The sequence below is a fragment of the Pan troglodytes genome, chromosome 5 (assembly GCF_028858775.2).
Source record: "Pan troglodytes isolate AG18354 chromosome 5, NHGRI_mPanTro3-v2.0_pri, whole genome shotgun sequence".
NCBI classification, from domain to species: Eukaryota; Metazoa; Chordata; class Mammalia; order Primates; family Hominidae; genus Pan; species Pan troglodytes.
In genome coordinates, this window is record NC_072403.2 from 63,900,690 (window position 1) to 63,925,899 (window position 25,210).

At 42.3% G+C, this 25,210-nt stretch overlaps 2 non-coding genes and 1 pseudogene across 2 annotated transcripts; 1 reads left to right on the forward strand and 2 right to left on the reverse strand.

Moving 5' to 3' along the window:
• Nucleotides 1–25,210, reverse strand: part of LOC735678 (beta-glucuronidase-like) — a 469,528-nt pseudogene that overhangs the window by 297,664 nt on the left and 146,654 nt on the right.
• TRNAM-CAU (transfer RNA methionine (anticodon CAU)) lies at nucleotides 11,958–12,030 on the reverse strand. Its single transcript has one exon. It is a non-coding gene; the product is annotated as a tRNA-Met (tRNA).
• On the forward strand, nucleotides 21,543–21,615 carry TRNAM-CAU (transfer RNA methionine (anticodon CAU)). The gene has a single exon. It is a non-coding gene; the product is annotated as a tRNA-Met (tRNA).

Below are 25,210 nucleotides of genomic sequence, written 5' to 3' on the forward strand. Positions count from 1 at the left end.
CTTCCTTGAGGCAGCTGGAGGCCTTCTCCTCCTGAGAGCTTAATTTTGGACACAGCCTTGAGTAGAGGCGAAAAGGAAAGAAGGCTGGGAGAAAATCGGGGAAAAACACACACCTTTGGTCTGGTTTGAAAGCTGGCGCCCGAAAAGGAACAAGAAAAAAAAACACGCTTCGGAAGTGTCTGAGATTGCTGCGGCCATAAAGCAGAGCACTAACCGTGGTACTGATACGGGAGGGGAGCAAGACTCCACCCCCGGGCCTGTGCCCATGGACCTAGGTGAGGAGGAGCACTTCTTCCTCCGCGCCCAAATGTTGCGTTTCCCAAGACCACCCTGGCCCGCCACGCCCCCATCCTGTGCCTATAAAAACCCCCGAGACCCTAGCGGGCACAGACACAAGCGGTTGGACATGAAGAGGAACACACCGGCCGGAGAACACAGAACACCCACCCTCTCTTTTAGTCACCCTGGAGGCCTCCGAGAAGGCGGTTTCAGTGATCCGTGAAGAGACCCTGAGTCTTTTACATACCGGAGAATGACAAGAGAGTACCTGGGCGACGTAACTTTCTGGGTTTTCCGGAGATGCGGTTTTCTACACGCCAGGGGCCAAGCCTGAGAAATAGGTGGACGGCAAGGACAGGAGCTCTCTCCGCGCCACAAACGCCCCTGCTCATACCTGGGTTCCTTGATTTTCCTGCCTATATAACCGAGCCACCCGTGGCCGGGCTCCGAGCTCTCATTCTGCGGACTGGGACAAAGGGGTTAACTGTGATGCGCTTTGTATAATCCCAGGATTCTGCACTTGCCCAAGGGCGAGGTGCAAATCCAAAATCACGCACAACTGAACGCCGAGATCAGCTGAGTCCCGAGTGCCTCACGACACAAAATCCGTATGATTTTTAAAAGCGCTGTATTTGTGCTGACAATGCATGTCAGATCCCATCTGTCTTTAGCTCAATGTGTGACGTTAGACACGTCGTTTTGCTCCTCAACTTTCTTATTTGGAAAAAAAAAAAAAACAAAAAAAAAAACGAGTGTTCTATATTTGCAGAGGGCCTTTTCAGAGCTAAGTTCCAGTAGCTATACTGTAAGTTGAACTCGGGCAGTGCTGTTGGTGAGGAAAGAGGGCAAATTGAGAAATGAACAAACACAGAAGTTGCAAAAGCCCTGTGACTTACAGCACAGGACGAGTCTACAAACCCTGCCATGCCACACTAAGCTCAAATTGTTTTAACACCAGCTTACTCAGACCCGAAGATCCAAGGTAAGACCAAAGCCAAACGGATCCATGTTCCAGCAGCTAAGTTCCACTGAATAAACCTATGATTCGCCTAGTTTAGAAATTGTCTAGTCCCTCCTGAGAAGGACCTTACTAACTTTTCCCCTAAAAGTGTTCTATGAATAGCTCCAGTCCCCAGACCCTTTAAATTCTGGTCTCTGACTCACCTTTGTTTTAGGCAGTACTGGGACTTCACAGAGGTACGGCTCTTTGCTCAGCAAGTTTAATAAATCCAAGGTAGTAGAATCAATTTGTTTTCTTGGTCGTCTTGTTTTGAGGGAGTGGGTCTTCTAAATGTTGGTTCTGATCCCTGCCTATGGATATTTATGAATAAATAGATATTGGCACTCCATCATTATGTGGAGCTACAAGTGTTAAATTTAGCTATCTAATTACCTCTAAAATAACCACTCAATTCAACAATCTGAAACTTATCTAATTAGTTCCACATCCTGGAATGAAGGGATTTAATAGGTAATAACAGGTCTCAGTCTCTAATGGAGACATAATCACACAGACACCAGATGAAAGATGAGTAAAGTGGAAAGCAATAGGTAGAACAATAATTTGCTTTATGCTATGATTTTTGGAGTGAAGCAAGAAAATTAATCAAGGAAACAAAGAAGAAATCCAAGACGTAGTAGTGTTGGATTTCCATTTTTGTCATATGACACTACTTCTATTTTACAGGATTCACTTGGTCTCCATCTGACCTCCTCAGAGTAGACTGCTCTTTCCCAATCACTCCTGCAGTTACCCTAGGAGATGTGTGATCCTAAAGTAAGGGGGAGTTTTAAATTTACTTCTAAGTACACCTGCATGATGCCATTAGTCAGGGCAGGGTAGCTGAACAAACTCAGCTCTGAATCCTTTAAGCAGAGGTAATAATTACTGACACTATTTAATCGGATTCTGAACATGATGTGTCACTTTTCCTTTTGCGTCTGAAGTGACACCAGCCATTTTCACAGTTTCTTCCACCAGGAGGTCCTGGGAGAAAAGTGATAAAGGTAGATTCAAGAATGGTTAGTTTGATAAGAGAAATATAAAGGCAAATATCTTTTTCACTCAGTTCACCTTGGTTCTAAGAGTGGGTTTATATAAAGAAATGGAACATGCTTCTGCTAATTAATATTCAGGCAGAAAAAGTCATGAATTCCACTACAAACCCATGTCCCTTCTTCCGAAGACATGAGAAATTGATGAGGGTATTCTTTCTTCTGTCGGTAAAACAAAGTCTGGATATAGATTGCAATATTAGCAGTGCCATAGTGCAGAATTTCTCATAATTAACACTTTTCACTTGAATACATAAGAAAATAGAATTGGAATGTAAAGTTAATAAATTAATCATGTTATAAACAATATGAACATAGAAGCAAAAATTGCATGGTCTTTGGCATGCAGTCTTTGATTTGGGGAATGCATTCTTTTCTATTGCTATCAGGAAGGAGGAACAGAAATAGTTCATATTCACATGGAATAGACAAAAGTATGCATTTATGTTCCTACTCCAGAGGTATATCAAGTCCCCCAATTTTTCCTAATCTAGTCCAAAGAGAATTGAACTGTCTGGACCAACAGCAAAACATTTGTACACTGTATTGATAGTATCATTTAAATCTTCAATGAGCAAGAAATGTCAAGTAAGTTATAGATTTTGTTAAGCCCTGCCTGCTCCAGAGGGTGGGAGAGAAACACAGAAACCATTCATCGACCTGGTTCGTGAATGAAATTTTTTAGGATCTGTGAAATTCTGAGATATTTCCTCCAAAAGACTCACTGTTGCACCTCAAAGCTCCCATCACTTAGAAGGGAGCACTATGCTCACCATGTTTCTTTGGGCTGTGAAAGCAGCGCGTTCCACACTTGGAGACCCTTCTCTGACACATTTACCAACAGATATTGAATTAAAATATTAACAAATTGAATCCAGCATTATCTATAAAGCATAATGCACCAAGAGTTAGGGGAGATTGCCTTGGGAATAAAAAACTAGTTAAGCATTGAAAAGTCAATTAAATGTAATATACCACATTAACAAAACAAAAAATACATGTAATCATCTCACTAGATGCAGAAGAAATATTGGACCAAATTTGCCATTCATTCGTGGTGTTTAAAAATATCTCAGTAAACTAAGAATAGAAGAAAAATTCCTTAGATGAATAATGGACATTTAAGAAACTCCTACAACTAGCAACATAGTTAATAGTGGAAGAATAAATATGTACCCTTTAATATTGGAGAAAAGTGCAAAATATCTGTTCTTACTACTTCTACATTTTACTGAAAGTCCTAGCTAGTGTCAGAAAGTAAGGAACGCATGAATGAAGAATAAATGGCATACTCACTTTAGAAAAGAAAAATATATTCATTTGCAAACAACATGATCAGATACACAAAAAATCCTAATGCATCTACAAAAATAAGCATTATAAGTAAATGTAGCTATGTCACAGATTACAATATAAAAAAATTAACTGTATTTCTATGTACTAGCATCAACAAAAATGGAAAATTAAATTACCATTTTCAATAGGTTTAAAAGAAATGAAATATTTAGAGATAAACTTGTCAATGTGCACAAGACTTGTACCTAGAAATCTACAAAAGATTGCTGAGAAAAACTCAGGAAAACATGAATAATTGGTGTTGTTTGCCATATTTACAGATTGAAAAAATTAATATTATTTAGATAACTTTTTTTTTTCTCTGAGTTGATCTATAGATTTACTACAATTCCAACAAATATCCCAGCAGGAGTTTTTGTTTTGTTTTGTTTTTTTGTTTTTACAGAAATTGACAAGCTTCTTCTGAAGGACCTAAAGTAGCCTAAATAATTAGGAAAAGAAAAACAAAGTTGGAGGACTTACACCAAGTAATTTCAAGACTTATTATAAAGCTAAGGTAATCAAAATAATGTGGTATTTTCTCAAGGATACTTACCCAGATTGATGGAATAGAATAGATAGTCCAGAAATAGATCAATGTATGTGGTCAACTGATTTATGACAGAGGTAAAATGTTTTTTTAAACAAATGGTCCCAGGCAACTGAGTATGGAAAAAATGATTCCCTACCCTTACCTCACATCCTGTACAACAATTAAATCAAAATAGTTTATATACAAAAAGCTTAACGTTAAAGATATCGAGCTTGTAGAAGAAAAGAAGAAAAGAAGTCTACACATATTTGATGTAGGCAAAGCTTTTTCAGAAGGGACCAGAAAAGCATGAGCCCTTACAAAAAAAGATACACTGGATTTTATAAAATATCAAAATGTTTTTCTATGAAAGACAATATTAAGAAAATAAAAAGGCAAGACATAGACTTGAAAAGAAATGTAATATATGTTATATGCACACATAGTTTTTATACAACATATGTGTTACGGATACACATATAACAAAGGACTTTTATGGAGAATATAAAACACATTTTAGAACTCAGTGATACAAACACTCAGTAAGGATAAGGGCAAAAAACTTGAGCAGGCATTTCACAAAATAAGATGCTTATATGGCCAATAGGCACACTAAAAGATGTTCAACAACATTAATCAGTACAAAAATGCAAATTAAATATATCAAGGGTTAATAGGTAACAACAGATCTCAACTCCCCTGAATGGAGAAACAATTAGTAACACTGATATTAGATAAAGATAAGTTACTTGAAGGATCAATCGGTGAAAAGATACTTGGGTTTATTTCCAGGTTTGTGTTCTTAAAAAGTGATGCATTCAACAGAGCATTTGAGGTAACTGCTAATTAGGGACGGTACTTCCTTCTCTTTCATCTAATGGGAGAGTGAAATCAGATTAGAACTAGAGCTTTCCTAATGAGATCTTTTCTCTCTTTCTCAGGATCCCGACTCAGATTGAAAAAGCAGAGGATGGTCACTGCCTTCCAGGTCTGAGGCTGTCTCCCAGAAGCTTCACTCCTGGCTTCGCCTTGGTAGGGAAGTTTCCGGAGGTGTTCGAAAACCTGGAAACTTAAGTGGGACATAGGACGATATTTGTGTCCCGGTTATAAAAATTGGCAGAAAAGACAAGTGTAGTGTGGGGGATTAGCTCAAGCGGTAGAGCGCCTGCTTAGCATGCAAGAGGTGGCAGGATCGACGCCTGCATTCTCCAGCTTCTTTTAATCCCTAGGCTACCAATGGTATCTGGCCTAGATGACAGTTGCACAGTACTCGTTATTGTTGTGGCAGTATCTGTGTGGATTATTGGCCTCATCCACTGTGCCTGGTGCTGAAGAAGTGCTTCAGGAATGTATCCACAGATTGAGATGAAAATTCTCAAGCTTTCTCTTTCTCAACTCCTCCAAGGTTCTCCATCACTTTCTGAGTCCTACAGGAGGAAAGTGCTATTGAAGATGCGGCTATGCCGTGAAGCTCTGGGGCTGGGAGAAGCTGCCCCACCACTTCCGGGCGGCGGTGGCGGCAAGGAGCAGGTGACGATCACAACTCTAGAGCGTGCTGGAATAGCTGTGTCCCCAAGCCAGGCAGTTCCGGGTGGTGCTTCTCCTTCCAGAATGTGCTCTCTAATTCCGAGAGATGAAGAAGGCGAAATTGGGAAGTGAGGAGAGAGGTCTCCCTCACGACCTTCTTTGGAAATCCCTATTCTTCGCACTGTCAGGCTCATAGAACTTTGCTGAAGGCAGTATCTGAGAAGCTCGGCCCTCAATCTTGTCCTGCCAGGGGTTTGGCGACACAAAGCACCGGCATGCTCCTAACAACCAGGAAAATGGGTGGGGTGAAATGTCTCTCCTTTGGGGAATTAGCTCAGGCGGTAGAGCGCTCGCTCAGCATGCGAGAGGTAGCGGGATCGACGCCCGCATTCTCCGATTTCTTGTCTGGTTTATGTTTCTTACTTTGTATTCCCCGTTCTTTCTCCTGTTGACAACATCGGTGCCTCTTACCTGGGAGAAGATCAGAGGAAACTGCCGCCTCCCTAGAGCCCGTGTTTTATTGATCCCCGTGTAAGAGTCTTGTTGCCCCTGCTTCCATCCTTCCTTCTTTTTCACTCCTGCCACAGGTTTGGCACTTCTAGGTACTCAGGTGTCAGTGCAAATTTCCCGTCTTTAGACAAGTACAGCTAAAAGTGATGCCCACACGATCTCTCAGTTCCTATTACATCTTCACAAATATCGTCTCCTCCGGAAAGCATATCTTTGAATTATTGGTTTGTTTTTCTCTCCCCTAGAATGGGAGCTTCCTGAGTACCGAAACACTGTCTATGTAGACTGTGTTTAACTCACTTCATCACCATGTGTAGAGTTAAGGTCCTATAAAATACGGTTACTGCCTTGAACAGATGAGGTGAGTAGTATAAGGAAACGGAGATCAAACACAAAGCAATACTTAAAAAAATTATCCTGCCACATTTCTAAAATCTTAATAATAGCATTCACTAATGTTTTTTGGTTTTCCTTTGTGCTTTCTCCATAGCCCCTTATTATTATTATTATTGACATTTGACTGACAATTTTCCATTTATTTTCAAATGACCAAGCAGATTTTCCAATTTTCTAGTTAATTCCTGTGTTTCCTTCACCATTCTATTTTCTGGTTTTCTTTTGGGCTACCGTCTTCTTCTTCTTCTCCTTCTTCTTCTTCTCTTCTTCTTCTTCTTCTTCTTCTTCTTCTTCTTCTTCTTCTTCTTCTTCTTCTTCTTCTTCTTCTCCTCCTCCTACTCCTGCTTCTGCTTCTTCTTGTTCTTCTTTTTCTTACTTCTTATATTTGATGCACTGATTTCTTCTAATGTTTTGTAACTTGGGTATTTAAAGGTATAATTTAAAATGAGAAAGCAGTTTCTACAGAATCCTTAGAAATATGTCGTTATAAGCCCCCATTTTCATTATATTCTAAGGAGCTTGAAGATATACTTTTGATTCTTTTCTAAACTGTGCATTCAAGAGTTAATCTCTTCTTGTTTACTTTTATGTTCAGTCTTTCAATGTTATTTTCTAATTTTTGTGTATCATTTTATTTATCAACACATAAATATATATATTCACATAAATATATGAGTTATATATACATGTATTTATGAATGGCAGCTGAAACACACATTAGTGCTAATATTGGTGACTAAAGTTGGAGAACCAGACATTATGTACCTCATAAAGCGAAGCAATGGAAAGTGCACAAGCCCACCTATCAAATTGTCTTGTTAAAAGATTTGAAGCTGAATCTAAGTGAGCCTCTACTTGTAACTACCAGTTTACAAGAAATAGAGTAGATGAAGAAACATGTCAAGGGGCAGGAAATAGATACAATGAAATAAATACAACATAGAGGTGTTTCTAAGGATAAAAGGCCCAGTTCCTTCAACAATTAACTGGCATTAACTCTTTATGATACTATAAGGGTAAATATATGTCATTATACATTTGTTTAAAAAAAAACCCAGGATGTATAACACAAAGAGCAAACTGTAATGTAAACTGTGGACTTCAGTTAACAATAATGTATTGATAATTACTGGTTTACCAATTGTAACAAATGCACCACACTGATGCAAGATGTTAATAATAGGGAAAATTGTAAGAGAGGGAGAGTGATGGAGTTTATGGCAATTCTATCTATTCTGATCAATTTTTCTTTAAACCCAGAACTTCTCTAAAAAATAATGTCTATCAATTTAAAAAAATAATATCCATAAAAGAAAGACCAGGGACCTTTTATGGATGAAAAGAGTCTTAAAAAACATAAAAATCTTTAGATTTTACCTTATTATTTATAATCAGACATTAGGAGAAATTTTTTGTATGGCTGACAATCAGAAAAAAGTTAATATTAGATCATATTTATGATCTATTACCAATTTGTTAACAATAGGTACATACACACATGCAAACACGGCCCTAAAATTTCCTAGTTCTCTCAAGCTATTGATTTCATCCTTATCTCTGCTGCTGAGTTCAAGAAAGTGAAATGTGTAATGGGTATCTCTCCTTTCCAACCTTCCTTCCAGTTCACAACCTAGTGCTGTCCACTTGCATGGGATGTTTCTTTTCCATCACAATGCTCTGAGATAACTAAGTCAAGGGAAGTTTGTGCAGCCCTCCAGACCCTCCAGATTTCAAAGGAAAGCCCACCGCTGCTGGTCTGGGGGAGCTGATGGCCTATTCATGGATGAGATGGACTAAGGACAGTGGGAAGCACAATGGACCAACAGCATTGTTGGAGGGGACTGCGTGAGGAAGCAGGAGCCTAAACAACACTCTCCAGATACTGCGTGAACACTGTCTCCAGAGGGGTCTTGTAGCATCAAAAATTAAAGCTAAATGTTGATTTCTTTCTGGTAATTATTTTGTTCAGCAACCTGGAAAAACGAACAAAAATTATCTCATTCCCTTTCCTATTTAAAGCCTGAAATATTTAATTAAAATGATAAAACTTAAAAAAAAGTGCTTATTAGGCCAGGCTCGGTGAGAGGCCGAGGCGGGGGCGGGGGAATCACTGGAGGCCAGGAGTTTGAGACCAGCCTGGCCAACACGGCGAAACCCCGTCTCTACTAAAAATACAAAATTAGCTGGACGTAGTAGTGCACGCCTGTAATCCCAGCTACCCAGGAGGCTGAGGCAGGAGAATCGCTTGAACCTGGAAGGTGGAGGTTACAGTGAAGCAAGATCACACCACTGCAGTCTCAAAAAAAAGAAAGTGTTTATTGAAATTTTTAAACTTACAAGTGCTGTGACATATAAATAAATCATTTTCTCTACATACACGGTTTTTGCACTTATACATGTCTAGACACCCTAGGAATGGTGGTGCCGTGGTGTGAACGTGGAGCCTGGAATGGCCAGCCCCAAAACCTCCTCCTCATCAACTGTTGACTCGTCAACAGTCAGTCAGTAATCAAAACTTCCTTAAAATACAAGAGCCGCAGAACATTCCGGGATATCTGTGCTACTTAATCTGGCAGTTCCTACTGTGTCTTGCCCCAGGTGTGACTTGCTCTCTTCCATGAAATTAATAACTGCAAACTGTAATGGGAACAAGGCAATTGTCTCCGCACTCTTACCCAAAGCGTTCTGAGATGTCTGGTAGTTATTTGGGTCCTTGCTTGACTTTCGCCGCCTTAAAACTAAGGGAACATGGCATTTGTAAATCTGAAAGACTTGTGATAATTTTCTCATTTCCTCCAGGCTGTGTGCCTCACTCTGAGTTTGCGGAGGGATCAGCCCTTTTTCAGGGCGCCCTCATGTCCTGAGTATCATCCTCAGAATGTGAGGCTTGGGCCCAATCTGAAGAGGGTGTGAGGGAGAGCCAAAATGCAGGGATTGTCCCACAGTGCAGTCCCGCTCTGTAAATCCCTCCCTCTGACTAGCTTGATTTTAGGCTCTGAGAATGGATGGGGTGGGATCGTGAAAGGGTGGCCTGTCCCTCCACACCTGTGGGCGTTTCTCGTCGGGTGGGACGAGAGACTGAGAGAAGAGACGCAGAGACAAAGTATAGAGAAAGAAAAGTGGGCCCAGGGGACCGATGTTCAGCTTATGGAGGACCCGCGCCGCCCGGGTCTCTGAGTTCCCTCAGTATTTATTGATCATTATCCCTACCATCTCGGAGAGGGGGATGTGGCAGGACAACAGGGTAGTGGTGCGGAAAGGGTCAGCAGGAAAACATGTGAACAAATGTCTCTGTATCATATAGAAGGTTAAGAAAAAAGTGCTGTGCTTTGATGTGCACATACATAAACATCTCAGTGCGTTAAAGAGCAGTACTGCAGCCAGCATGTCTCACCTCCAGCCGTAAGGCGGTTTTCTCCTATCTCAGTAGATAGAATATACAATCGGGTTTTACACCAAGACATTCCATTGCCCAGGGACGAGCAGGAGACAGATGCTGTCCTCTTATCTCAACTGCAAAGAGGACTTCCTCTTTTACTAATCCTCCTCAGCACAGACCCTTTAGGGCTGTCGGGCTGGGGGACGGTCAGGTCTTTCCCTTCCCACCAGGCCATATTTCAGAATATCACATGGGGAGAAATCTTGGACAATACCTGGCTTTCCTAGGCAGAGGTCCCTGCGGCCTTCCACAGTGTTTTGTGTCCCTGGGTACTTGAGATTAGGGAGTGGTGATGAGTTTTAACAAGCATGCTGCCTTCAAGCATTTGTTTAACAAACACATCCTGCATAGCCCTAAATCCATTAAACCTTGAGTCGACACAGCACATGTTTCTGGGAGCACAGGGTTGGGGGTAGGGTTACAGATTAACAGCATCTCAAGGCAAAAGAATTTTTCTTAGTACAGAACAAAATGGAGTCTCTTTGTCTACTTCTTCCGACATAGACACAGTAACAGTCTGATCTCTCTTTCTTTTCCCCACAGATTGCTTTTCAGTACTTTCTGCTGAGACATTTTTGTATATTCATTTCTCTCTCAAGGAGCCTCTATAACAAAAGAGAAAAAAGTATCTCGGTTTCTGTGTGTGGCACATGAGTTTGAAAGATTTCTCAGACTGTCGTTCAGGACTGGCGTTACAGATTAAACGCCAATTAGATTCAGGACCAGCGACGATGGGATCCCTGACAGGCGGATATAACACCTCGTTAAGGACAGACTGCCCACCACTCTCCTTCTTTCTCTGTTTCTGAATTTATTTTCTATAAATTCCGCTGGGTATCAGAACCTTCCTTCGGCTGACTGACGCTTTGCAATTTCCTCTCCAAGCCCGGATCTGTTCCCCAAAAGTCTCTCGTTCCTGCTTCTAGCTTCTCTTTTTAGCTTCTCTAGGTTCCCGTCATCGGCTTTCCTTTTTTCCGAGGTTGAATCCCCAGTTACGAGAAGCGGAGAGGTCTTCTTGTCATAAAATTAACTTCCCTCGGCTCCTGTAACAGGGAGTGGGAGCCCACCCTCCCACTCGCCGTGTAGCACTCCGCATCTCTGAGAAGAAAGTGACCACCCCAGCCCAGCGCAGCACAGATTTTCTTTGAGAACCTGCTCGGAGTTCCTGCCCCTCGTCGCTCCTTGATTTTCCCTCATCGACTACATACAGTCTGTTGGATGTCGGTCAAGGTATCGCCAGCCCCTGCCATGGGAACCATTTGGGGAAAAACAGTTCCGATTTATTATACTTCAAAGATGCCCAAAGATTCCCTGTCGTCTGTGTACCATAAAAATAAAAACAGATGAAAATAAGAAGATCAATGTATTCGACATCTGCACCCAGGCGTACAGCTTTGAGGTGATCAACTGGGAAGCGAAGGTAGCCCACCCAGAGGGAAGAAAGGAACAAAGCTGGAGAATGCAGACGTGGATGCTGCAGGCCGCTGCCTTCCAAGTGAGCGGGTTACAAATTCCGCTAACCCCAGCCCCCCACCACGCTATTGGCTATTTGAGGCATGTGGGGTTTTTTTCCGGACTAGAAGTCTTGTGTTCCACCTGGTTTTTCAGGACCGCTCAACATTCCTGAGCTCCACCCCTGCCAAGGTGGAGCCAGCACAGGACTGCAGGCGGAGTCTCCAGACTCATCCAGAAACAGCCACTGCGCGGAGCTGGGAGCGCGTGTCGGAAGCGCACCCCTAGACAGCTACTGTGGGAAAGCTCTGGGCCGGACACAATTCCACATGCTTGATATTTTAGAAAAGAAGGAATTATACCCCCGCTGTAAAGGGAGTGTGGATTACAGCTATAACACGTACCAGGAAGGTAAGCTTTCCTTGCAAAAGCTACCGTCTCTGATGCTCGAACTCAGAACCTTCAGATTATGAGACTGACGCGCTGCCCACTGCGCTAAGAGGGCGACGACGTGCAACACCACGCCAGATTCCACAGGAATTTTCTAATTTCTTTCCCCAGGCGGGTTATTTTGGGACTTCAGTTTTCTTCGCCCAAGGTCGCTAGTTCTCCAAGATTATTTCCAATAGGCACGCGTAGGCTCCTTTTTAGCCCATCGGAAGAACCTCACAATCGGAAGCCATAGTGTACTGAACAATTATGCCTGACCTCATTCTCTATTGATCTGGATCTTCGTCCCCTCGGATATATTAGACAATAATTACTGTCCACAGTCTCCTTAGTTGGAATAGCGGGCTTTCACTAAATGCTAGTTGAATGAATGACAAGCTCCCAAACATGCCTGCAGTTTACAATTACCTCTCTTAATTTAAATTTGCATTTCCACTTATGTCACCTGAGATAGTCCCCTCAAAATATCACCAACTGATTTTATGATGAGTCTTCATGTTTTCTTCACCTCTATGTTGCAAATACTCTATTAAAGATTTTATTACCATAATTTCATTTAGTCCAATTTATTTATTTATTTGCCATAAATCTATACATCATTATCCCCATCTTACTGATGAAACTGAGGCTCAGCAGAACTAAATCCACAGCTGATAAGGGGCAAAACCAGATCCTGAAAGCAGATTTTGTTTTCCAAAAAGTGTGCTGCCCCCTTTCTCCCTCTAGATCATGTAATCTCCCCTTTTCCTCTCCACACTACCACACTCATTTGTTAAGCAAATAGCTATAGAATTTTAGATTCGTTGGTCCATTCAACAAACTTTAATTCACCACCTGCCATGTACCCGGCATTTATGTTCTAGATTTCCAAGGCATCCTTGGCCCTTTATCCCTCACATCCCTACAAACACCTTAAATCATTAGTTCTCGAAGTGCGGTGCCCAGACCCACCACATAATTCTCGAGGACACATTCCATTTCAGGTACTGTGCTACCTGAAGGATTTGAGGATTCAGAAGAAATTGAGCCATCCCTGACCTCAGGAGCTGACAGGACAAACTGTCCTATCTGGTCCAGTTCCTATACTCTCAAACTTCCGGATTCTTATAAATGCATCTTTCTAAATATTTTATTTTGATACTTTGACTCCCATTCTGTACTAGTTTGCTAGGGCTGCCATAATAAATATCACAGACTGAGTGGCTTAACCAACAGAAAATTTTCTCAGTTCTGGAGGCTAGAAGAGTTGTTAGCTTTGGTTTCTCCTGAGGCCTCTCTCGTTGGCTCGCAGACGGTCACTTACCTTCTTGCTGTATTCTTGCATGGTCTCTCTCTCTACACATATTTCCATCTTTTCTTATAAGAACTCCTATTGGGATTTAGGGTTTCGACATGAATTTGGTAACGGGTGGGGCAGGACAAAATTCCACCATAACAGGCTCAAAGTTGTTTAAATTTCCACCTTCAAATTTGCAGTAGACTTTGTTACTGGAAAGCACTACTTCTTTTTTTTTTTTTTTTAACAAGTATTTTAGAGTCCCTTAATTAAACAGACCATATACCTTTCCTTATCTAGGAATTCCCACTCCAATGCGCGGTCCACACACCCATTATTTCTCCTCATCTTCATTCTTCAAGGCCCATTCTTGATTCTTTCATTCTTATTTGAAAGAATGTAGCGTGGAGGAATGTAGCATACTAGTTTTTCCCTCGGAATTGCATGACTCATTGTCAGTAACTATCTTATGGTTTTTGCTGTTATGACATTTAGTATGGATGTGTGCTATCTTTCATTAATATCCTCCATCTAGTAGTCACTGTTTCCATAAGGAAGCGCAGCCAGTGTGAACTACAGTCCAAAACCTCACATATGCATAGACTGGTTATGTAGTCTAAAGAAATTCCTGGCTCTGAGTCCTAATTCTGAAGGTAGTGGTAAACTTCAGTCCTTTGGTGTCTTATTCACTTAGGTTCATGCCAAGCTTATGGGGCCCAATGCAGGTCCCAGGAAAAGGAGGAAGGGATGTATGCTAAACCTGTTCCTATTTCTACCCGCCAGGTTTGTTGTTGTTGTTGTTTGTTTTTCAGGTGGAAGCTCAACAGCATCCATGCCGTGGGTGATTGATGCTATGTTTCTCTAATGTTAGCAGTATCTTTTTCTAATGAACTCTCTCCTTGATGATCTCTTGTCATCTGTCTTGGCCAATGTCAGTAAGGGGTGTGCATGTAAAAATGCTCATAGGTACTTGAGATGTTCATCTTTTCCTCCTTGTTTGGGTGAATTGTTTCTTTCTTAATTCATTTATGCACGTGCACATACATGTATACATAAGTGTGCACATAGGTGTGCATGCACACGTGTAGATGCCTGTGCTTATATGTGTACATACACGTATGCATACACATATGCATTCCCGTGTACATACATGCACGAATGCTCGCATGCATGTTTAGGTTCGTGTATACAAACCTGATACACGAATAAATACGTGTACAAATGTGTTGATGCATGTTTACATGAGTGTACATGCATGTTAACGTACACATGTGCATCTACACATATGCGTATACACACATACTTGCACACGTACATACTCTGTACACAATCAATTAATATGCCCAAATGCATGCAGACGCACACATGTAGTTGTACACATGCATCTGTGTACATGTGCGAGTGTGCACACATGTATGAGTGTATATGTGTTTGTATGTTTGTACGTATAAGTGTATGTATACATGTGCACAGACGTCTGAATGCATGTGTGGGTAGACATGTGCATTTGTATGCACAAGTACGTGCGTATGCACATATATGTTTGAGTACATGTATGCATCGTGCTTTTGTGTGTAAACATGTGTGTATATTTACATGTATTATGGGTGCATGTGTGTATGCAAGTGCACGTGTGTATGCACATGCAGGTATACCCACATATCCATGTACACATATATGTCATGCATGTATGTGTGTGCATGCATGTATATGCACACAAATTTTTGTGTGTGCACATGCATGTGTGCACACGTGTGTGTGTAGACATGTATGTGTGGATGTGCACACGTAAATATGGACACTTGTATTCAGGCATACACATGCTTTCACGTGTGTGCAGAGATGCATTTGTAGGCTGGTATACATGGTGTATACGTGTATGTATATATACATTATTCATACAAACATATGTGCACACATGTGCACAATGCATACATGTATGCATACGTATGCGCATGCATGAGTACACACGTGCATACACACGTAAGTGGGTAAACACATACACATGTACACACATGCATGCAGACATGTAAGCATATGTGTATCTGCACATATATCTACACACATACATGCATGCATACTGTGTACACAATGCATGGATACACACACATCCATGCACACCCACCCACATGCATTTGCACATTCATGTGTACATATCTGTACACACTCACACATGAACACACGTGTATATACATGTATACACACACAGGTGAATGTGCAGCTACGTGTGCACATGCAAGTACATGCATGTATGCATATGCATATGCGTCCGCAAATACACACATGCATACACACATACATATGGTGTACATGCATGTATACATAAACATGCATGCATGCATACATAAACATGCATGCATGCATGCATGTATACACATGTATGTGTAGATACCTTTGTGCATATGTGTACATGCCTGTATGCATACACACATGCATACACGTGTACACACATACATTTACACATGCATGTGGTGTACACAGACATGTATACATAAACACAGGTGCAGTGACGTCTACATACACACATGCACCTGTAGATACATGTGTACATGTTCTGTGTGGAAGACGTGTAAGGGGAGAAGAAAAGACACACACACAATACCTTTAAGGGTAAAGAACCTTTATCCCACGTAAATGGCAATGCAGATATAATAAGCAAATGATATAGTAAGCAAATTGAAATAATAAGCAGACTGATATAACAAGCAAATTGCAATGGGAAGGAAAAAGACATATATATATATATATATATATATATATATATATATACTCATATATATTTACACTCACCAGACTATGGAGGATTCACCAACAGACCGGGAAGCAACAGCCTGGGCTCCAGAGTTGGCCACCTGTCTGCGCACAGACGAGGAGAAGTCTCATGAAGCTTCAGCCCAGTCTGGAACCCTAGTTCTTTTTGTAACGAGTTGTTTGGCATGAGGCCTGGTCACGAGGGCCCTTCGCAACTGGGCTCAAGGATCACAAAAAGGTCAACTTGTTTTTGTGATTGTCTGTTGTTTTTCAGTAACTAATGTATAGGAATAGATTGAAATAGAGATTTCTCTGAAACAGCACTGGATGAACACCTCAATGGGTTCACAAACCTGTTCCAGACAGATTTCCCTCATGCTGTTCTCATGACAATGAGTGAGTTCTCCTGAGATCTGGTTGTTGAAAAGTGTGTAACACTTTCCCCTTCGCTCTTTCTCTCCGACTCTGCCATGGTAAGGCATGCTTGCTTCTCCTTCGCCTTCCGCCATGATTGTAAGTTTCTTGAGGCCTCCCAGCCATGCTTCCTATACAGCCTGTGGCACTGTGGGTCAATGAAACCTCTTTTCTTCATAAATTACCCAGTCTCCAGTAGTTCTTTATAGCAGTGTGACAATGGACTAATACAGGTGCCAACAAGTTCAATCACTGGCACCAAAATATGGGAGATACGGTAGTTAGATGCATGAGAAATGTAAAGGGGAGAAATGGGCAGATTGACTGCCTGAAATTCCTTCTATATTGGGATTGGCCTGTAGTCCCAGGGCTTTTCAGGGACAACCAGATGTAGGCCTTTCCCACAAGACAGGTGTGGGAATCAGGAGAGAGGGAGCACTAGCATGAGGTCAACTTTGAGCCAGTCCCAGTGGGCTATGTGGAAGGATGAACGTAGCTAAGGAAAAAGAAGCAAAAGGAAGCTTTGAGTTTTGCAGTGGCTGGAAAAGCAGTCATAAAGAAGGGGGTACAGGAGAGTACATCATCATCAAGGGAAATGCACATGAGAATCCACAATCATGGATCGTATTAAAAAAATTATTCGTATTCAAACAGCTGAATGGAAAGTATGACACTGGCTAATGACAACATCATTTAAAAGTAAGAACTTTATTATTCTCCCCACCACCCCTCCCTGGCTTTAACTCATCTTCCACCACAATTGAAACACAGAAGTCTCAGAACAGTGGTTAACAAATGGTAGAATGTTAGGGTAAGAAAAGAGAGATGAAACATTTTCCTTAGAAAACTATCCAAATAGTTTTAGCTGACTCAACAGCCCCAGTAGGTAAAGGAAGAGATCTGATCTTTCTGTCAAGCTTAAATTTTAGAGTGTTACATGGAGCTCAGCATCTTAACTTTGAGACTGAGACTGTATTGCCTGGGATGCGGCATAAAATTGTGTATGTCTTCATATGGAGGTAGGGAAAGAATATATCCTACTGAATAAGATTAAAATGACACTGGGAGACCAAAACATATTTTTTGTATTATTAAATCCCAGAGATTGGCCACATTCATATTACAGAGTTTAGAGAGAACTAACTGATAAACTTACGTGGCTATCCCTTAATGAGTTTTGTTATTATTATGATTTTTTCCTGTCTGCTTATGCATTATTATGATATCTATATTATGATTTTGTTATGCCAAGTAATGACATCTCAGGGATCTGTGAGGCAGTACCTCATTTGGTATTCTAACCACATTTGACAAGTACAAAAATGTAGACAAATGTACACACCTTAGTCTACTTTGTGTTGCTAAAAGGAACACCTGAGACTGGGTAATTTATAAAGAAAAAATGGCTTATTTGGCTCACAGTTCTGCAGACCGTACATGAAGCTTGGCACCAGCATCTACACCTGGTGAGGGCCTGGAGACGACTTCCATTCATGGCAGAAGTTGAAGGGGAGCTAGTTTGTGCAGAGGTCACATGGCAAGAGAGGAGGCAAGTTGGGGGAGAGGTGCCAAGCTCTTTTTAACAACCAGCTCTAACAGCTAATAGAGTGAGAACACGCTCACCCCAGAAGGAGGGCATTCATCTATTCATGACCCAAATGCCTTCTACTAGGTCCCACCTCTAACATTAGGGATCAAATTTCAACATGAGGTTTGAAGGGGGTATTCAAACCATAGTAGTGCGTAATATAAAGAAGCCACTTGGTATTTCCTGTTGGGAAGGCCAGACCCAACACCAGGCCGTGGGGGCTACGAAGTCCGGCAGAGTCAAAGGAATGAGACAAGACAAGTTTAAGAGTGCATAAAGTGGGTCCAAGGGGCCCAAGCTAGTGTGGAGGCTGCAAAGGCCCCAAGCTCTGGAAGCCCACACTATTTATTGGTGATCAAAAAAGAAGCAGGTGGTGAGGATGTGGGGGTTGAAAGGAAGCAGTGCATCAAGCGCATGAGCTATAGCTGTGATGGTTTAGCATTTCCTTTGAAGCATATGGAACATGTTCTGCTACTTGAAATAATGGGGAACATGTTCTTCTAGTTTAAGATACAATTGTTTTATGATCCTGGGAGTGCTAGAAGCAAGGAGCCAGCAAGTCTAGACACATTCCAGAGGCCACGAGGGGTTTTATACCCTGAGCCCTGGATTCCATCCAGGCCATGAGGGGTTGTATGCCCTGGGCTTAGATTGTGGTGTGGCAGGGCAGCCTTCCACCCTTTAGCAGAGAGTTTGGTGTTCCAAAGGCCACAAGGGGTTTTAGACCCTGGAATCAGGACATGTTCCAAGACTCTTTTACATTATGTCAGACATGCAAGCCCTGCCTCAGCTTTCCTCCCAACATTTCCGATTTCTGAGTATGAGTGCAAATGAGATGTAATTTCTATTTAGAAATGGCAAATAAAATAAAAAGTATGTATTCTATGAATAAATCATAAATTTCATGTGCCCCAATTATTCTCATAGAATAATGTCCTGTTCTGGCCTATAGCTCCCACTTATCTGCTTTCAACAAATTACTACATAAAGACTGTACAAAACAAGAGCAGAAAGCAGATAATCACTGCTCTATTGTCCACAGTTTTCTATTTGCACTGAGGTATATATCTGGAGATGCAAATGTATATATATATATATTTTATCATTTTGGGTCTGTATTTGAGCTTAAATGGCGGTGTGCAGCAAAGTAGAAAGTAGTTGTTGCAAAAATTTCCCCTCAATGATCTAAGCCAAGACCTGAAAAGAGTCTGGAGACGCTGTAGCATGAAGGAGAGGTTTTTTAAGAGAAGCATATTGGCTTGGAATATGAAAATGGAGAGAAGGGACTTCCCTAAATTAAGAAAGAAACAATTCACCCAAACAAGGAGGAAAAGATGAACATCTCAAGTACCTATGAGCATTTTTACATGCACACCCCTTACTGACATTGGCCAAGACAGATGACAAGAGATCATCAAGGAGAGAGTTCATTAGAAAAAGATACTGCTAACATTAGAGAAACATAGCATCAATCACCCACGGCATGGATGCTGTTGAGCTTCCACCTGAAAAACAAACAACAACAACAACAAACCTGGCGGGTAGAAATAGGAACAGGTTTAGCATACATCCCTTCCTCCTTTTCCTGGGACCTGCATTGGGCCCCATAAGCTTGGCATGAACCTAAGTGAATAAGACACCAAAGGACTGAAGTTTACCACTACCTTCAGAATTAGGACTCAGAGCCAGGAATTTCTTTAGACTACATAACCAGTCTATGCATATGTGAGGTTTTGGACTGTAGTTCACACTGGCTGCGCTTCCTTATGGAAACAGTGACTACTAGATGGAGGATATTAATGAAAGATAGCACACATCCATACTAAATGTCATAACAGCAAAAACCATAAGATAGTTACTGACAATGAGTCATGCAATTCCGAGGGAAAAACTAGTATGCTACATTCCTCCACGCTACATTCTTTCAAATAAGAATGAAAGAATCAAGAATGGGCCTTGAAGAATGAAGATGAGGAGAAATAATGGGTGTGTGGACCGCGCATTGGAGTGGGAATTCCTAGATAAGGAAAGGTATATGGTCTGTTTAATTAAGGGACTCTAAAATACTTGTTAAAAAAAAAAAAAAAAGAAGTAGTGCTTTCCAGTAACAAAGTCTACTGCAAATTTGAAGGTGGAAATTTAAACAACTTTGAGCCTGTTATGGTGGAATTTTGTCCTGCCCCACCCGTTACCAAATTCATGTCGAAACCCTAAATCCCAATAGGAGTTCTTATAAGAAAAGATGGAAATATGTGTAGAGAGAGAGACCATGCAAGAATACAGCAAGAAGGTAAGTGACCGTCTGCGAGCCAACGAGAGAGGCCTCAGGAGAAACCAAAGCTAACAACTCTTCTAGCCTCCAGAACTGAGAAAATTTTCTGTTGGTTAAGCCACTCAGTCTGTGATATTTATTATGGCAGCCCTAGCAAACTAGTACAGAATGGGAGTCAAAGTATCAAAATAAAATATTTAGAAAGATGCATTTATAAGAATCCGGAAGTTTGAGAGTATAGGAACTGGACCAGATAGGACAGTTTGTCCTGTCAGCTCCTGAGGTCAGGGATGGCTCAATTTCTTCTGAATCCTCAAATCCTTCAGGTAGCACAGTACCTGAAATGGAATGTGTCCTCGAGAATTATGTGGTGGGTCTGGGCACCGCACTTCGAGAACTAATGATTTAAGGTGTTTGTAGGGATGTGAGGGATAAAGGGCCAAGGATGCCTTGGAAATCTAGAACATAAATGCCGGGTACATGGCAGGTGGTGAATTAAAGTTTGTTGAATGGACCAACGAATCTAAAATTCTATAGCTATTTGCTTAACAAATGAGTGTGGTAGTGTGGAGAGGAAAAGGGGAGATTACATGATCTAGAGGGAGAAAGGGGGCAGCACACTTTTTGGAAAACAAAATCTGCTTTCAGGATCTGGTTTTGCCCCTTATCAGCTGTGGATTTAGTTCTGCTGAGCCTCAGTTTCATCAGTAAGATGGGGATAATGATGTATAGATTTATGGCAAATAAATAAATAAATTGGACTAAATGAAATTATGGTAATAAAATCTTTAATAGAGTATTTGCAACATAGAGGTGAAGAAAACATGAAGACTCATCATAAAATCAGTTGGTGATATTTTGAGGGGACTATCTCAGGTGACATAAGTGGAAATGCAAATTTAAATTAAGAGAGGTAATTGTAAACTGCAGGCATGTTTGGGAGCTTGTCATTCATTCAACTAGCATTTAGTGAAAGCCCGCTATTCCAACTAAGGAGACTGTGGACAGTAATTATTGTCTAATATATCCGAGGGGACGAAGATCCAGATCAATAGAGAATGAGGTCAGGCATAATTGTTCAGTACACTATGGCTTCCGATTGTGAGGTTCTTCCGATGGGCTAAAAAGGAGCCTACGCGTGCCTATTGGAAATAATCTTGGAGAACTAGCGACCTTGGGCGAAGAAAACTGAAGTCCCAAAATAACCCGCCTGGGGAAAGAAATTAGAAAATTCCTGTGGAATCTGGCGTGGTGTTGCACGTCGTCGCCCTCTTAGCGCAGTGGGCAGCGCGTCAGTCTCATAATCTGAAGGTTCTGAGTTCGAGCATCAGAGACGGTAGCTTTTGCAAGGAAAGCTTACCTTCCTGGTACGTGTTATAGCTGTAATCCACACTCCCTTTACAGCGGGGGTATAATTCCTTCTTTTCTAAAATATCAAGCATGTGGAATTGTGTCCGGCCCAGAGCTTTCCCACAGTAGCTGTCTAGGGGTGCGCTTCCGACACGCGCTCCCAGCTCCGCGCAGTGGCTGTTTCTGGATGAGTCTGGAGACTCCGCCTGCAGTCCTGTGCTGGCTCCACCTTGGCAGGGGTGGAGCTCAGGAATGTTGAGCGGTCCTGAAAAACCAGGTGGAACACAAGACTTCTAGTCCGGAAAAAAACCCCACATGCCTCAAATAGCCAATAGCGTGGTGGGGGGCTGGGGTTAGCGGAATTTGTAACCCGCTCACTTGGAAGGCAGCGGCCTGCAGCATCCACGTCTGCATTCTCCAGCTTTGTTCCTTTCTTCCCTCTGGGTGGGCTACCTTCGCTTCCCAGTTGATCACCTCAAAGCTGTACGCCTGGGTGCAGATGTCGAATACATTGATCTTCTTATTTTCATCTGTTTTTATTTTTATGGTACACAGACGACAGGGAATCTTTGGGCATCTTTGAAGTATAATAAATCGGAACTGTTTTTCCCCAAATGGTTCCCATGGCAGGGGCTGGCGATACCTTGACCGACATCCAACAGACTGTATGTAGTCGATGAGGGAAAATCAAGGAGCGACGAGGGGCAGGAACTCCGAGCAGGTTCTCAAAGAAAATCTGTGCTGCGCTGGGCTGGGGTGGTCACTTTCTTCTCAGAGATGCGGAGTGCTACACGGCGAGTGGGAGGGTGGGCTCCCACTCCCTGTTACAGGAGCCGAGGGAAGTTAATTTTATGACAAGAAGACCTCTCCGCTTCTCGTAACTGGGGATTCAACCTCGGAAAAAAGGAAAGCCGATGACGGGAACCTAGAGAAGCTAAAAAGAGAAGCTAGAAGCAGGAACGAGAGACTTTTGGGGAACAGATCCGGGCTTGGAGAGGAAATTGCAAAGCGTCAGTCAGCCGAAGGAAGGTTCTGATACCCAGCGGAATTTATAGAAAATAAATTCAGAAACAGAGAAAGAAGGAGAGTGGTGGGCAGTCTGTCCTTAACGAGGTGTTATATCCGCCTGTCAGGGATCCCATCGTCGCTGGTCCTGAATCTAATTGGCGTTTAATCTGTAACGCCAGTCCTGAACGACAGTCTGAGAAATCTTTCAAACTCATGTGCCACACACAGAAACCGAGATACTTTTTTCTCTTTTGTTATAGAGGCTCCTTGAGAGAGAAATGAATATACAAAAATGTCTCAGCAGAAAGTACTGAAAAGCAATCTGTGGGGAAAAGAAAGAGAGATCAGACTGTTACTGTGTCTATGTCGGAAGAAGTAGACAAAGAGACTCCATTTTGTTCTGTACTAAGAAAAATTCTTTTGCCTTGAGATGCTGTTAATCTGTAACCCTACCCCCAACCCTGTGCTCCCAGAAACATGTGCTGTGTCGACTCAAGGTTTAATGGATTTAGGGCTATGCAGGATGTGTTTGTTAAACAAATGCTTGAAGGCAGCATGCTTGTTAAAACTCATCACCACTCCCTAATCTCAAGTACCCAGGGACACAAAACACTGTGGAAGGCCGCAGGGACCTCTGCCTAGGAAAGCCAGGTATTGTCCAAGATTTCTCCCCATGTGATATTCTGAAATATGGCCTGGTGGGAAGGGAAAGACCTGACCGTCCCCCAGCCCGACAGCCCTAAAGGGTCTGTGCTGAGGAGGATTAGTAAAAGAGGAAGTCCTCTTTGCAGTTGAGATAAGAGGACAGCATCTGTCTCCTGCTCGTCCCTGGGCAATGGAATGTCTTGGTGTAAAACCCGATTGTATATTCTATCTACTGAGATAGGAGAAAACCGCCTTACGGCTGGAGGTGAGACATGCTGGCTGCAGTACTGCTCTTTAACGCACTGAGATGTTTATGTATGTGCACATCAAAGCACAGCACTTTTTTCTTAACCTTCTATATGATACAGAGACATTTGTTCACATGTTTTCCTGCTGACCCTTTCCGCACCACTACCCTGTTGTCCTGCCACATCCCCCTCTCCGAGATGGTAGGGATAATGATCAATAAATACTGAGGGAACTCAGAGACCCGGGCGGCGCGGGTCCTCCATAAGCTGAACATCGGTCCCCTGGGCCCACTTTTCTTTCTCTATACTTTGTCTCTGCGTCTCTTCTCTCAGTCTCTCGTCCCACCCGACGAGAAACGCCCACAGGTGTGGAGGGACAGGCCACCCTTTCACGATCCCACCCCATCCATTCTCAGAGCCTAAAATCAAGCTAGTCAGAGGGAGGGATTTACAGAGCGGGACTGCACTGTGGGACAATCCCTGCATTTTGGCTCTCCCTCACACCCTCTTCAGATTGGGCCCAAGCCTCACATTCTGAGGATGATACTCAGGACATGAGGGCGCCCTGAAAAAGGGCTGATCCCTCCGCAAACTCAGAGTGAGGCACACAGCCTGGAGGAAATGAGAAAATTATCACAAGTCTTTCAGATTTACAAATGCCATGTTCCCTTAGTTTTAAGGCGGCGAAAGTCAAGCAAGGACCCAAATAACTACCAGACATCTCAGAACGCTTTGGGTAAGAGTGCGGAGACAATTGCCTTGTTCCCATTACAGTTTGCAGTTATTAATTTCATGGAAGAGAGCAAGTCACACCTGGGGCAAGACACAGTAGGAACTGCCAGATTAAGTAGCACAGATATCCCGGAATGTTCTGCGGCTCTTGTATTTTAAGGAAGTTTTGATTACTGACTGACTGTTGACGAGTCAACAGTTGATGAGGAGGAGGTTTTGGGGCTGGCCATTCCAGGCTCCACGTTCACACCACGGCACCACCATTCCTAGGGTGTCTAGACATGTATAAGTGCAAAAACCGTGTATGTAGAGAAAATGATTTATTTATATGTCACAGCACTTGTAAGTTTAAAAATTTCAATAAACACTTTCTTTTTTTTGAGACTGCAGTGGTGTGATCTTGCTTCACTGTAACCTCCACCTTCCAGGTTCAAGCGATTCTCCTGCCTCAGCCTCCTGGGTAGCTGGGATTACAGGCGTGCACTACTACGTCCAGCTAATTTTGTATTTTTAGTAGAGACGGGGTTTCGCCGTGTTGGCCAGGCTGGTCTCAAACTCCTGGCCTCCAGTGATTCCCCCGCCCCCGCCTCGGCCTCTCACCGAGCCTGGCCTAATAAGCACTTTTTTTTAAGTTTTATCATTTTAATTAAATATTTCAGGCTTTAAATAGGAAAGGGAATGAGATAATTTTTGTTCGTTTTTCCAGGTTGCTGAACAAAATAATTACCAGAAAGAAATCAACATTTAGCTTTAATTTTTGATGCTACAAGACCCCTCTGGAGACAGTGTTCACGCAGTATCTGGAGAGTGTTGTTTAGGCTCCTGCTTCCTCACGCAGTCCCCTCCAACAATGCTGTTGGTCCATTGTGCTTCCCACTGTCCTTAGTCCATCTCATCCATGAATAGGCCATCAGCTCCCCCAGACCAGCAGCGGTGGGCTTTCCTTTGAAA